Below are 16,748 nucleotides of genomic sequence, written 5' to 3'. Positions count from 1 at the left end.
GGGCTATGGGCTGAGTGCAGGTCGGTGGAACTAGGTGAGAGTAGGAGTTCAGCACGGACTAGAAGGGCCAAGGTGGCCTGTTTCCGTGCTGTAATGGTTATATGTCGGAGTAATGTAAATGGGAGCTTGATGGTCAACAGGGACTCGATGGGCTGAAGGGCTTATTTCCACACGATATCATTCTATGACCATGACCTTTCATTCCTTTGGAGAAGTGGGCCATAGAACATAAGATACACTTCAAAGATATTTAGACAGGCACAAGGATGAATGAAAAGTGGAGGGCTATGAAGGAGCAAAGCACTGGATTGATGTTTGAGTAGGTTTAAAGGTTGACACAACATGGTGGGCTGAAGGGCCTTTATTTTGCTGTCCTGTTCTATGTTCTGTAGAAGAGTAGATCACAGGGACATGCCCTTCAGCCTATGATGTTGTACTTTCTTTTTAGTGTGTCGCACCAGACAGTCAGCCACTCTTGTCTGGCGCGTGGTGTCAGGATTGGTTTCCTTTCGGATTAACCGGATCACGATATGAACGTTCCTGACTCGACCCTTTCTTTTTTACGAGGCCGAGTGGCTAGCTCGGTGCTCAACCCGGCACGGATGGAAAGCGTGCTCGGGGGGTGGCCTGACTTGGATTAGAACTCGGGAGCCTTCGCTCCGGAGTCCGGCACTGATGCCATTGTTGTATGAACTAATTAAACTAGGAATTAATCACCAAACTGAACTAATCCCTTTTACCTACACAAAACAACAAATTTCTCAACATAATAAACTTAAACATAATAAAAGTGATAATAAACAATTTTAAATGTCTATATCCTTCCGTTCTCTGCACGTTCATGTGCCTATCTAACAGCCTCTTGAACGCCTCAATCAAATCTAACAACACCACCACTGAGGAAGCACATTCCCTGTACCCACCACTCTCTGTGGAATAAACTTGCCCCACACATCTCCTTAGAACTCACCCCCTCCCACTTCTAATGCATGTCCTCTGCTATTAGACGTTTCTCCCATTGAAAACGATGACAACTGCCTGCTCTATCTCTCTATGTGTGCCCTTCATGATCTGATAAACCTCTGCCAGGATTTCGCTCAGCCTCACACACACACACACACACACAAATGCACACAAATGAACATGAGCACACACATATACACAGACACATGCACACACACACAAAAACACACACTCTCTCACACACACACACACACACGCAAATGCACACAAGTGAACATGAGCACACACAACTATACACACATATACACAGACATGTGTGTACACACACACATACACACACACACATGCATTGTCAAAGTGACTCGTAAATCTATACAAATACAAAATATGTACCCACGTACAGAATCACTGATGCACAGATAAATACACACACAAGCGTGCATGTGCTCTCAAACTCTAGGGCAAAGGGGTCAGCATGGACCTGCTGGGCTGAAGGGCCTGTTTCTGTGCAGTCTCTCTGACTCATGGTCTCACACACGCTCATTGTGGTGAGAGGGCCGCAGAGAGGTACAGGCTGATAGACAGAGAGTGTCACAGAGATGCACTTTGTCATCCGATGATCTGGAATTCCTGATGCAACGCACGGTGAAGATGGACTGGTTGGAAGGAAGTGATGAGCCTGTGACAGTCTTGGCAGTGTTTATCGCTGTCTGAGTGTTCCATAGGTCCGGAGTAGAGCAGTTGCTGCCCTAAGCTGAGATGTCATCCGTCACGATACTTTCTACATCACATCTGTAGAAGTTTGAGAGGATCAGACAAATGTAATGTGTTTCAGAGGACAAACTAGGGTAGGACTTACAGAGTGAGCAGTAGAGCACTGTGGCATGCAGTAGAACAGAGGGATCTGGGAATACAGATCCTTAATCCTTGAAAGCAGCATCTCAGGTACATAAGATCCTAAAGGGAGTGTTTGGCACATTGGTCTCTTAAATGAAAGTATTGAGTACAGGAGTTGAAATGTTATGTTGGAACTGTTGGTGAGACCTAATTTAGAGTATTGTGGGCAGTTCTGGTCAACTACCTACAGGGAAGATGTCAATAAGATTGAAAGAGTGCAGAGAAAATTTACAAGGATGTTGCCAGGACTAGAGGACCTGATTATAGAGAAAGTTAAATAGATTAGGATTGTATTGTTCTGTGTTTCTCTGACTAATCCTTGTGGACTTGATGAATACTCTCAGGCACATAAGAAAGTAAGTGCTTTCCTATCCCTGCATCAGAGTAAAGGCACCAGGACAGGAATTGTCGATCGCTTCTACAGTAGCTTTACAATGAGTCCTGATGAAGGGTCTCGGCCCAAAACGTCGACTGTACTCTTTTCCGTAGATGCTGCCTGGCCTGCTGAGTTCTTTTAGCACTGTGTGTGTTGCAATGAGGACAGTGTTGGGTTCACCCTCCCGATTATCAGTGTGCCAGGTTACTGGAGTTTTCCTGTAAAACAGCAGAACTCGGAGGCAGAGAGACCCAAGAGATGTTGAAGTATAAGTTCAAAAGGAGACCTTCTCCCACTAAAGGAAGACCGAGACACAGGGTATCTTGTGGAGGCGGGGAGACGGTAAGGAGGTAGATGGCAAAACTGGGGGCATTTTCTGGTTGCCTACCAGCGACCAGTGGTGTTCCACGGGAGTCAGTGTTGGGTCTGCTATCGTTCACATTATGTGTTAATGACCTTGAGATGGAATTGGCTGTTTTATGTCCAGGTTTGTAGATGATACAAATCTAGATGGAGTTTTGAAGAAGCAGGTTACCTAAAGAGGGACTTGGACAGATTAGGAGAAAGGTGGCAAGTGGGATACAGTGTAGGGAAATGCATGGTTATTGGTAGAAGGAATAAAAGCATAGAATATTTTCAAAGTAGGGAATGTATTCAGAAATCCAACTTACAGAGGGTCTTGGGAGTCTTAGTGAAGGATTCCCTAGAGGCTGAGTTAGTGATGAGGGAGGCAAATGCAATGCTAGCATTCATTTTGAAAGGACTAGAACATGAAAGCAATGTGACATTGGTCAGACAGTATTTGGACCATTGTGAGCTGCTTTGGGCCCTTTATCTGAGAAAAGATGTGCTGGCATTGGAGAGGGTCCAGAGGAGGTTCACGAGAGTATTCCCAGGAGTGAAAGGATAAAAATATATGGGGAGTGATTGATGGCTCTGGGCCAGTACTCGCAGGAGTTTAGAAGAATGAGATGGAATTCCGTGAAACCCACCACATATTGAAAGGTCTACAAACAGTAGATGAGGAGAGGATGTTTCGACTAGTGGGAGAGTCTAGAACCAGAGGGCACTGTCTCAGACTAGGAGGATGTCCCTTTAGAATGAGATGAGGAATTTTCTTAGCCAGAGGGTGGTGATTCTTTATACTTTATTGTCACCAAACAATTGATACTAGAACGTACAATCATCACAGCAATATTTGATTCTGCGCTTCCCGTTCCCTGGAGTACAAATCAATAGTAAATATTAAAAATTTAAATTATAAATCCTAAATAGAAAATGGGAAGTAAGGTAGTGCAAAAAAGCCGAGAGGCAGGTCCGGATATTTGGAGGGTATGGCCCAGATCCAGGTCAGGTTCCGTTCAGCAGTCTTATCACAGTTGGAAAGAAGCTGTTCGGAAATTCATTGCCACAGACAGCTGTGATCAAGTCACTGGGTATATTTAAAGCAGAGGAGTCACTGGGTACATTTAAAGTGGAGTTTGATAGGTTCTTGTTAGTAAAGGCATCAAAGGTTTGGGGGAGAAAGCAGAAGAATGGAGTTAAAAGCAAAAACAAATCAGCCATAATCAAATGGCAGAGCAGACTTGATGGGCGGAATGGCCTAATTCTGCTCCTATGTTTTATGGTCTTAAAGCCTGGCTGTGACCCACTCTACAAGTTCCCACTGACATTCCAAAACCCACAGAACACTCCTCGTTCAGTCACATGCCCGGAGTATTGACAGCAAAACCAGTGTTTACTGCTCATCATCGCAAATAATGCTGCAAATGCATGAATGCCTTGCGGTTTCATAGGGCAGTCAGGAGCTGATTACATTACTGTGGACATCAGGTGATCCAGATGGATTGTGCTGACCACCCACACGTTTCACAGTCACCAGTACTGGTGCAGTCACCAGTACTTAATTCGAAATTTATTTAATTGACTGCAGGAAATCTCCAGTTATACTCTTTTCACTGGGGAATATATCCAGGACACTGCATTGCCAGCCCAGTGGCATTCCAGCTATGCCATGTATACCTGCAGAACCAAGTGTGGGGAACATTTAGTTTAATGAGGTATCCTAAATAACCACTGCAAAACATGAAACATTCATCAATTTAAACGAGCCGCAGTTCAGTCGAGGTGAATGATGTTTTATTTGAAGGCAGAAGGGTGAGGCGAGGAGATGGTCAAAGCTCATTTTGTAAACATTCATGATATTTTCTTTCTGAATAATAAATGATGCAAAAACGTCAGTGGTGAAAACATTCGCCTTCCTGCGGTAAAGAAAAATCCGTCTCCTGGGGATGGAGCTGGAGAACAAGCCCTTCATCATGTCTGACTTGCATTCCCCATTTCAATGGTATTTAAATTTACTTTTACAATAAAAATTGTTCCGCTCTGAAACAAAGTCAAAGTTGTTGAGTTATTTGGCCTTGAGCCTGAAGGGGCTCGGTCCAAAATGCCGACTGTTTATTCCACTCTATAGATGCTGTCTGAGCTGCTGAGTTCCTCCAGAATCTTGTGTGTGTTGTTCCTTTACAAGTCAGAATGACTTTCTCATCACTTTTGTACCAGGTCAGGGTTGATTTCGCTTTGTTTCCTTACTACGTCTGGCTTTTACAATGCAGTCACTGCATGGCACTGTAAACACTTTAAACCACTTTCAATAATGCTGTTTACAGTGTAAATACATGCTGGTATTTATGTTTTTATACACATTTTGATCCATATCCGGACTCTAACCTCGAACTTTATATCTTATATAACTCTTTATCATTGTTGAATACTGTTGCCTATTTTTACATGTTGCACCCTGACCACCACAGAATCAGAGTCAGGTTTCATATCTGATATATGTCATGAAATTTGTTGTTTATAGTGCAAACTGAGAGGTAATGTACATGGTTTCATTGTTGTTTCTTTTCGCAACTGTGATGCATCAGGCGGCATTTTCTTTTTGCCGTTTCCTTAGCTTTTGTCTGTTTTTACGAGGCCGAGTTGCTAGCTAGACGCTCAACCCAGCGCGGACAGAAAGCGTGCAAGGAGCCGGCCGGATTCGAACTCAGAACCATTTGCCTCAAAGTCCAGTGCTGATGCCACTACACCACCAGCCAGCTACATGGGTTCACTATCCATTGAGAAATCTGATGCCTGATCAGGTTCTGATTCAGGGATCTGAAGGCTGTTTCTGAAATACAACATAGAACACAGAACAGTACAACACAGGAACAGGCCATTCAGCCCAGTATGTTGTGCCAAATCAGCTAAAAAAAATCAAAAATGCCAAAAAACCTATCTCTCCTATCTACTCATTGTCCATATCCCTCCACCTTCCTCACATCCATGTGCCTATCTAAACATCTCTTAAAAGCCTCTAATGGATTTACCCCTACCACCAGACCAGGCAACACATACCAGACACCCAGAACTACTACTACGTCGACTCAGGCCTAGGGGGCCGGTGTCGGGCACGATGATGGACTCTCCACTTCTCCCTCTCTCTGATCAGTGTGTTCAGTTCATCTACATTAGCCGCACCGCTGTCTTCTAGGAGCGTGTTGACCATAGTCTTGGGAGGGCGCCCAGGATTCATCTTCCCGTGCTTGGGCTCCCATACGATGACTAGGCTGGCAGGTAGCTCGGGGTGGCGTTGACGGTGCCCCGCTAGTTGCAGTCTTCTCACCTCGATTTTAGTGGAGAGCATCTGTAGGTTGTTATAGAGTTCAACGTTTGTCATGTTCTGTTGCCAACTCACGTCAAGAGCCATCCGGAGCATTCATGTATAGCAACCAGGACTCTCTGAGTAAAAAACTTACCCCTCACATTCCCCTTGAGCCTACCCCCTCTCACCTTCACTGCATGTCCTCCAGTATTAGTCATTTCGACCCTGAGAGACAGATACTCCCTGTCCACTCTAACTGTGCTTCTCATAACCTAATAAACCTCTATCAGATCTCCCCTCAGCCTCTGGCGTTCCTAAGAAAACAATGTTAGTGTGCATCTTCAGACTCCTCCTTGATGGTAGCAATGAGAAGAGGGTATGTCCTAGCTGACAGGATAGATGCCATGCCACAGCAAATTCCCAATACATGGAATGAAATTGATTCTTGATCCTCCATCCTTGATCAGAGTGATACCAGTGCGTCAGTCGTTCAGCTGTGTCGGGATAGGGATTACAGTGAGGCTTACGTCAGTGCTCTAGCACTGGAGACCCAAGAAAGACGGCAGGTGCTGCAAATCTGGATCAACGCACAGAAAATACTGGAGGAAAATGGGTGTTAAAGTACTGTCCTTTTTATGCGGCAAAGCATCCACTTTAGCACACAACAACAGTCCACACTAACAACAGAATACAAACTTCTATCCAATTGAAACGAGCGATTCACAGTTAACATGACCAATCCACTTTGGTAGAACTGGTTACAGAGACCACAAGAGATTCCACAAATGCTGCAAATCTTAAGATTTGCACACACAATGCTCGGGAGGAATTCAGGCAGCATCTATGGAGGGGAATAAGTGTCCGACGTTTCGGGCTGGAACCCTTCATCGGGACCGGAAAGGAAGGAGGCTAAAGCCAGAAGACGAAGGTTGTGGGAGGGGAAGGAGTACAAGCTGGTTGGGGCGGAAGGTGGGTGGGTGGGTGGGGGAGGGGAATGAAGTCAGAAGATGGAAGGGGATAGTGTAAGAGCTAAAGACTTGAAGAAGGAGGGGAACAGTGGACCGTGGAAGAAAGGCCAGGAGGAGGAGAACCAGAGGCAGGTGGCGGACAAGTGAGAAGAGAAGGGATGAGAGGGTAACCAAAATAGGGAAGAGGAAAAGAGACCTCTTCCAAAATCCCAGAGAGTTGGGAGGAGGTCAATGTGGGCAGGAGTTAAACGGGCCGGTGAACCCCAAGGTTAACGAGTCTGGAATTTGAGGGCCCAACTTCGACGAGTCCTGGAAGATCAAAGCCAGAAGGTCAAGGCCCAAAGTCGAGGCTTGATGGCCGAAGCCCTGGATCTGCAAGTCCACTGAAGAAGATCATTGGCCCGGTCTGCAAGTCGGCTGGAGGCCTGGAGGGGCCTGTTCTGAAGTGTGAGCGGGTGGATAGGTTAATGGGAGGGAGGAAATGAGCTTGTTCTCTTGTTGTGCTGTTGACACTGCTTGTGTTCTGCTGAACATTGTAGGCATGCTATGTTGGTACCAGAATGTGTGGTGACACCTGCATGCTGCTCCCCAGCACATCCTTGGGCTGTGCTGGTTGTTAACGCAAACAACACATTTCACTGTATCGTTTGATATACATAAATATTTCCCTTCCTCTCCTCCCACCTTCTTATTCTGGTATCTTCCCCCTTCCATTACAGCCCTGACAAAGAGCATTGGCCCCAAAACATCGACTGTTTATTGATTTCCATTGATGCTGCCTGACCTGCTGAGTTTCTCCAGCAGTTTGGGTGTGTTGCACAAATGAATGAATCCGGTTAAGGTGGCGCTTCCAAACGCACGTGACTGCTCACTAGCAGTTAAAATGTTAAGAAATTCTATTAAAAACACCTCTTCTGAGGTAAATTGTGTTAAATTATCACCACAAACAGCAAGGGGGGTGAGCAATGGTGAGGCGAGTTCGGAGGATGAGCTGAGATGGTGTGTTGCAGAACTCATGCAGGTGGATTGAGACATTTGGAGGGGAGAAGCTGGGACCAGGGCACAGGACGTCCATACAATTGGCCTGAGTTCGAGGTTGGATCACTCTGGGCGTCGGAGAGGAGAAGTCGGGGCTGGGGCAGAGGAGTTCTGAAGCTCCTTCAACTGACCCGGGTGCGAGGTTGGATCACTCTGAACGCTGAGCTCATTTGATGAGCTGGGCGGCGAAATCTGGGGCCAGAGTGAGTCACTGGGTGGCGTGGTCTAGGCCCCGAGCCATTTGCAGTAGCCAGGTCCTAGTGTGAAGTATGATCCGCTGTTTATACAATTTAAAAGCCGGCCCAGATCGGAGGCGAGAGCCAACTTTGCTCGGTCTCCGTGATGTTCATTCTTCTCTCCAGGACGTGAAGCCTCTGTCTGTTCTATATTTTGGTAAAAGACAGGGTGCCAGAAACTGAGGCAAGAGGTCTCCACAATGGGCATCTCCATGCAGCTGAGGCTATGAAGACTGCTCCGGCTGCTGTGCCCCGTGCCCGCTAATATGATAAACTGATACCGAGGCTTTGGGCCTACTCTGGGCTGCTCCAGGGTTCGGATATGAGCAATCATTTTGGTTCTTTTCCTTGTTTTTTTCCCCTTGCTCTTTATGGTCTTTTATCCTTATTTTTATGCTCTTTAACTGGGTTCTTTTGGGTTTCTTGCTTTGTGGCTGCCTGCAAGCAAACAAATCTCAAGATTGTATAATTTATACATTCTTTGATAATAAGTGCACTTTGAATCTTTGAATCTGAATGTAAAATGATGGAAGTCAGCTCAGTATTATCACGTTAATAGAACAAGCTTGAAGAATGAATGATCTTACACAATGATCCACATTCATTGTGTTTGAACAACATTACATTAAATCCATTATTGCAAATGAGGAAGGGTAAATCAGATCATCGCTCAAACATACTAAACAATATGTGCCAAACATACAGCCTTGATTGTTACAAATAGGGAACAATTACTCTTGTTAATAGAACGACGTGTTAAAGAGCCAGTCATTAACAAGTGTAAAATGAGCAATGATTAACCTCGCCCTCTGAAAGGCTGCAACGGGTGTTGTGTTATTTTACCTGAGTATATCCATCACAATATCAATTGCAGTCTTCAGTCTGTGATTTAAGAGGAAGCTCTAGGCACAAGAACAAAAGAAATATAGAACAGAGAACAGAACACACAGTACAGGCCATTCAGCCTACAATATCAATAATTCCTTCCCCTCATCCTCCCCTGAACAGGTGCTGCTCGACTTGCTGAATTTCTCCAGATGCTCAGAGATCCTTACAGATGCAGGCAGCAACACTACCCGCTGCATTGCCGTTAGGTAAAAATGTTAAGGTGGGCTAAGTCCCCCTTATATCTTATAGAAACATATAAAATTATGAAAGGGGTAGATAAGATGGAGGCAGGAAAGTTGTTTCCACTGGTAGGTGAGACTAGAACTAGGGAACATAGCCTCAAGATTCGGGGGAGTAGATTTAGGTTGGAGATGAGGAAGAACTGCTTTTCCCAGAGAGTGGTGAATCTGTGGAATTCTCTGTCCAATGAAGCAGGGGAGACTACCTCAGTAAACATATTTAAGACAAGGTTGGACAGATTTTTGCATAGTAGGGGAATCAAGGGTTATGGGGAAAAGGCAGGCAGGTGGAGATGAGTCCATGGTCAGATCAGCCATGATCTTATTGAATGACGGAGCAGGCTTGATGGGCCAGATGGCCGACTCCTGCTCCTATTTCTTATGTTTTTATGTTCTTAGAATGGCTCCAACTCTGCCATTTGCCACCTTAGGGTCAAAAACTAATTTGGATTTACAAAGGTGAAAACGTGTGGTCACCAAGATCGGTCACCAATGAAGCAAGTTGCTCATTGGGTGGCCAAGATGTACAACTTGTTTCATTGATCAGGGCATCGAGGATAACAGTCAGGAAGTCAGGGAGTGGCACATCTGTATAAAACTTTGGCCACGTCATGCCTGGCATGCTGTGTGCAGCTCTGATTGACCCATTACAGGAGAGGTGTGAAGGCTTTGCAGTAAGTACAGCTGAGGTTTACCAGGACCTCACCTGGATTTGAGGCCTTGAGCTGTAAGCAGAGGTGCTTCCTCTGGAGCAGCAGACACTGAGGGGAGACCAGACAAAAGCTTATAAAGTTAGCAGACTCGACAGGCCAAATTGCTTAACTCTGCATTTATGGTCTTATGAGAAGCGTAGATAGGGCAGAAATGTCAAATACTGAAGGGTACAGCTTTAACGTGAGGAGGGAAAAGTTAAAGGGTATGTGAGGGGCTAGTGTTTATTATGGAGAGGGGAGGGTGCCTGGAATAGGGAGGGGGTGAGCAGATACGAGACCTTTGGATGTACATAAGCATTCATTGGAGGGATATTGACCATGTGCAGGCAGAGAGGATTAGGTTAATTTGATGTCACGTGACACTGTGGGCCAAAGGGCTGTTCCTGTGCTGTACTGTTCTACAGAGTAAAATATTGGTGTTTCTCTCCACAGTGGAGAAGCACCAAAAGGCCGTCCAACTAACTGAAGTATTTACAGTATTGCCCATTAAAAGGTAATAAATACATCTTTACAACACCCCTGCCCAGTCTGGATTTCAGGTTTGCAAAAGAATTTTAAGCGTTCAAGTGCAAAGTGAAGGTTTAGCATACTGATTCTTTACACTAGCACAATAAATCCCCATGTCAATACACATAATGGAAGCTCTCTGAGCAAATCTGTTAGCTTCCCTCCATTATATATTTGGTTTTCACGCCTATTTTTCCCTTTACAAATATATCCAAATCTAGGAGAACGGGAAGCTGAGACAGATCCGTTAATCCAGAGTCATCCGGGCTTTTAAATCTGCACATACCCTGTGCCAGTCCCACCAGACGGAAGATTCCTTGCAAGGTTATTGAAATTCCTGAGTGCGTGGCCCCAGGCAATTCTGGTCTGGACAGAGCTTGGGTAGCACTACCACAGGAAAGCAACATCCATCAGCCAAGGACCCCCACCATCCAGTCCATGCTCTCCGCTCACTGCTACCATCAGACAGGATGCCCCACACCACTCTGCCGGTCGGGGTTGACTATGTACTGCCCATGTAGCAGTCTCCATACAGCTGATGAGCCCATAGTGAAGATGGCGGGAGGAGAAGATGGCAGTGCGACGCAGCGCGCACAGCTCTCTGGTGAAATGATATTGTTTCTGTTAAATAGGGGCCGTGGACAATTCTGATTTGATGGAGACAGGCGTGAAAGCACAGAGGAACATCTGGAGAAATTTCTGAAACGCCAGTTAGCTGCCGCTGTTACTGAGTGATCGAGAATCTGCCGAAGGGAAGGCTCCAAAATCCCTGGCTTTGCCTGCTGCTGGCGACCGAGGCTGGGGTCGAAGCGTTCGGATAGAGATGGTGCTTGGTACTCAGAGTCAGAGGGCTGATCGGAGGCTCGAAGTTTTCGGACGACTCAGAGTCGGACTGTGGTCGGGCATGGCAGGGAGAGTTTTCTTCCTTCTCCCGTCTGTGTGAGATGTGGGACTTTCAAGAGACTTTGAACTTTTTTACTGTGCCCATGGCCTGTTGTTCATCAAGTTATGGTGTTGTTGCACTGTTGTAACTATATGTTATAATTATGTGGTTTTTGGTAGTTTTTCAGTCTTGGTCTGTCCTGTGTTTTGTGATATCACACCGGAGGAATATTGTATCATTTCTTAATGCATGCATTACTAAATGACAATAAAAGAGGACTGCGTGTCCTCATAATCTTTAAAGAAAAGGGACGGCAGAGCCTGGTACAGTTGGCACTGGTGGCACCACAGGAGTTGCCAACCAGTGATGAGCTCAACGTCAGACTGCCTTAGGGAGTCCAGCTCCCGATATTTCCTCAGGGTTTGCTCCTGAGGTCTTCCCCGTGAGTGCGTATGGCTGCAAGGCAGTGGAGGTTTGAGATCACACACAGAACGCTAGAGGAACTCAGCAGGCCAGGCAGCATCTATGGGAAAGAGTCCAGTCGACGTTTCGGGCCGAGACCCTTCTGCAGGATTTTCTCTTGCTTGTGGGAGGTTTGAGATCAGAGATTTCCTTCCAGGTGAGCAGGCGAGTCCCCGCTGCTCGGAGTGACTGGTTTTAAGGTGCCAATAACCCACCTTTGCCCCTCCTCTTGTCAGTAGGAACAGTTCCACCCGGATTAGTAGCTAAGCCACACGTGAAGACCAGGAGCTGGACTTGATTGTCAGAGGCTATTTGAGATGCACAACATTGGGAGCATTTAATAGGGTAGTGGGAGCTTGTCCACATTACCCCTCAGCACCCCCCTCTCTGGGGTGCTGAGGGGTAATGTGGACAAGCTCCCACTACCCTATTAAATTTATTAACTTTAGGGGCCCTCATCACCTAGGACCTGCCTTTTTCTCATTACTACCACTGGGGAAGAGGTACAAGAGCCTGAAGACCTAAACTCGGTGATTTAAGAACAGTTTCCTCCCCTCTGCCATCAGACTTCTGAACGGTCCGTGAACACCACCTACCTATTCATGCTATTTGCACAATTTATTTATAGTCATTTTAAAGTGAAAGAAAAAGATTAGCTTCAGTTGACACACGTACATCAAAGCATTGAATCATCATCAAATGCCCTTAGGGCAGTAATGAGGTTTCATTGCTGTTTCCATAAGAATTTTTTTTGACCATTCAGGGTTGTTAGCACTGAGCTGAACCCCCAAACCCGGAGGACTAGTGGACCGCTCTTAGTCTGGCCTCTACCCTTTGACCTGTTTGGCATGGATGACCCTGCCAAACGTTAGAGCACAAGGCCCTGACTCCAGCCAGCATAGCTCTCCAGGTCACTGAGGCACGCAAGCCTCCAAACCACAATGTGGTCCTCTTGGAAGAAAACATTGAGACATTAGATTATGAAGACACACAGTCCTCTTTTATTGTCATTTAGTAATGCATGCATTAAGAAATGATACAATGTTCCTCCAGTGTGATATCACAGAAACACAGGACAGACCAAGACTGAAAAACTAATAAAAACCACATAATTATAACATATAGTTACAACAGTGCAACAATACCATAACCTGATGAAGAACAAACAGTCCATGAGCACAGTAAAAAAGTTCAAAGTCTCTCGAAAGTCCCACATCTCACACAGACGGGAGAAGGAAGAAAACTCTCCCTGCTATGCCTGACCACAGTCCGACTCTGAGTCGTCCGAAAACCTTGAGCCTCCGACCAGCCCTCCGACACCGAGTACCGAGCACCATCCCTGCCGAACGCTTCGACCCCAGCCCCGGTCGCCAGCAGCAGGCAAAGCCGGGGATTTTGGGGCCTTCCCTCCGGAGATTCTCGATTGCACAGTAGCAGTGGCAGCAAACCGGGCATTTCAGAAGTTTCTCAAGATGTTCCTCTGCACTTCTTACATCTGTCTCCATCAAATCAGAATTGTGCACGGCATCCTACTTACAAATACGATATCATTTCACCGGAGAGCTGCGCGCACTGCGTCACGTCGCCATCTTCTCCTCCCGCCAGTGAAATGCAGTGAAATGCGTCATTTTATGTCAACGACCAACACAATCCAAGGACCTGTTGGCACAATTGTTGCCAAGTGCGGAAATGTGGCCAAACTCTCAGCACCAACGTAACACTCCCAGCCGTACGGGCTGGGAGTGTGGGAAGGAAACCAAACCACCCGGAGGAATCCCGTGCAATCACGGATCCTTACAGACAGCAGTAGGAATTGAACCCGGGTCATTGGTATTGTAAAACATTACACTAACTTCTATGCTACTGGGCCGCCCACATTGCACTGCGGCTGCAAAACAACAAATTTCACAAACTCTAAGTCAGTGATAATGAACCGACTCCAAGTCTGATTCTCACTTATAACTCCTGACCCCTCCCATGAAGCCCACCATGAAGGGCAATCAGGGATGGCCAGTGATGCCCGGGTCCTGAAGAGGGAATAAACAATGGGGAATGCTCAAAAGGTACTGAAGTTGAATATGAGGTGTGGCTCTTCCTTCTGAGTGTGGCCTCAGAGAACAGTGGACCATGAGAGAGAGGGAAGGAGGATGAAAGCAGAGAGGACAATGGACCATGGGAGAAAGGGAAGAGGACAGGGAACAAAGAAGCATCCTATCAGAATCTTTCTTCTTCAGCCCTTTACCTCTTCCACCTATCCCCTCCCATCTTCCTACTTCATACCCGTCCCACACCCACACACCTTTATGCTCACCTGGTCTCACCTGTCACCTGCCAGCTTGTAATCCTTCCCCACCCTCACCTTCCTATTATGGCTTCTGTCCCTTTCTGTTCCGATCCAGATGAAGTACTTTGGCCCAAAATGTTAACTGCGCATGGAAAACTCTGCCAGGGATGGTGGTAGAAGCAGATATGCTCAGTGACCATTTTATTAGGCACACCTGTACACCTGCTCATTAATGCAAATCTCTAATCAGCCAATCAAATGGCAGCAACTCAATGCATAAAAGCATGCAGACATGACCAAGAGGTTTAGTTGTTGTTCAGTCGAAACATCAGAATGGGGAAGAAATGTGATCTAAGTGACTTGACTGTGAAATGACTGGTGGTGTCAGATGGGGTGGTTTGAGTAGGTCAGAAACTGCTGATCTCCTGGGATTTTCACGCGCAAAGAATGGTGCAGAAAGCAGAAAACATCCAGTGAGTAGCAGCTCTGTGGGTGAAAACCTCCTTGTGAATGAGAGAGGTGAGAGGAGAATGGCCAGTCTGGTTCAAGCTGATTTTGGAGTAGGTTAAAGGGTCAGCATAACACCATGGGCTGAATAGCCTGTACTGTGCTGTACTGGTCTATGTTCTGTGAAGTTATTATTCAGACCAAAGCAGAGTGTCACATGACTGTGAATCCCACAGGCCCAGAGGAATGAGCAAGTCTTTAACAACGACAATGGAACAGATGTTCCAGCTACCTCTGGGGACCGGGGGGTGGGGGGTGGATGAAGTTGCTGGCACTAAATTAATTTCTCAGAATTTCATTAAGAGATCATGAAAGGGCTTCAGTTTGTGTGGAGACAGCAGGAGGAGAAGTCACTTAGATTCCAGGCTGTTGTTTGCACAGCAGTGCGTTGCTAACAATCCACTATTTTCCTCGCAAACCTCGCCCCCTCTTACTCAAAGGACAACGTTCAATAAATTTATTTTCAAAGTACATAAATGTCACCATATACTACCCAGAGATTCATTTTCCTGCAGGCATTCACAGTAAATAGAATGAAACACTATAGAGTCAATGAAAAACCTCACACAACAGTACAGTTAAACACCCAGTGTGCAAAAGACAACAAACTATGCAAATACAAAAGGAAAATATGATAATAAAAATAAATAATAAATATATCAGGAACCCGAGTTGTAGAGTTCTTAAAAGTGAGCCCATAGTTTATGGTATCAGTTCAGTGTTGGGGCACAAAACGTCAACTGTCTATTTCCCTCCACAGATGCTGTCCAACTTGCTGACCTCCTCCAATATTTTGTGTGTGTCGCTCCAGATTCCAGCATTCGCAGTCACTTGTGTGTCCTCCAGCTCTTCGGTCATTGTCGATTCATAGAGTCAAGCAGCACAGATGCAGGCCCTTCAGCCCATCTTGTCCATGTCAACCAAGATGCCAGTTCAAGTTAATCCCATTTACCTGTCCCGCCTGTCAGCTCCTTCTCCTGGCTACCTCACTTGCACACTCTCTGTCATGATACAGGACGCCAACCCCAAACGTTGACCATCCCCTCTTCTCCACACACACTGCCTGACCCACTGAGTTCCTCCCACATCACACTTTTTATTGCCTCATTAGCCCGTGTTTGCCCATTATCCCTCTAAACCTTTCCTATCCACGTACTGTTCAGGTGAACATGTCCAATAACAAGTCACTGAGTCAGTAATAAAGCACAGAAATAAGCCCCTTCTAAGCAAGCATAAAGTTAAACCACACAAAAAATTGTTGAGTAACAACAAAATGCTGGAGGAACTCAGCAGGTCAGGCAGTATCCGCTGAAGTGAATAAACGGCTATCATTTCGGGCCAAGAACCTTCATCAGGACTAGACAAAAAAAAATAGACAATGTATTCAATTCAAGTTTAATTGTCATTCAACCATACATAAACACTCACGAATACGGCCAAACAAGACTCAGGGGTCAAGGTGCAAAACACAGTACCAACAGTCATACACGGCACAAAGCGCACATAGCACGTATAAGACAGAAAGATACAGCCACTCAGAGGAAGTGTCCAACCTCAGGCCATCCAATTTTCAGAAATCTGCAGATGACCACATCAGAGCGAACACTGAGGTGGGGTGGGGGGTCGGTAGCACCGATCCCGGCCCGGGTGCTGCACCATGCTGCTGCCAGTGGAGCGCACTGCCTCCGATGCCTGTCTCCCGGTGGCTGTAAACAGGTGACACTGTGACTTGGAGCCTAGTCTTTGCTACGACCTCTAGCCTATGTCCTCCAGTTTTAAATCCCCCTCCCTCCAGGAAACACTGGATTCACCCTACATACGCCCTTACAATCCTATACACTTCTATAAGATTTTTCTACAAAAAAGTCCTAGCCTCCCCAAAAACTCAATCTCTCAAGTTCTGGCAACATCCTCATTAAATCTTTTCCACACTCCTTCTAGCTTAGTGCCATCTTTCCTTTGTCAATGTGACTAAAACTGGGCAATGGAGGCTAAGGGGAGATCTGATAGAGGTTTATAAGATTATCAGAGGTATAGATAGAGTAGACAGGGTGTACCTTTTTCCCAGGGTAGAACTCTCTAATACCAGAGGGCATGCATTGAAGGTGAGACGGGGAGGTTCAAGGGGATGGGATGGA

This window comes from Mobula hypostoma, chromosome 19 (genome assembly GCF_963921235.1).
Source record: "Mobula hypostoma chromosome 19, sMobHyp1.1, whole genome shotgun sequence".
Classification (NCBI taxonomy): Eukaryota; Metazoa; Chordata; class Chondrichthyes; order Myliobatiformes; family Myliobatidae; genus Mobula; species Mobula hypostoma.
The sequence above is the reverse complement of the archived record's forward strand: the minus strand, read 5'-3'. Positions refer to the sequence as shown.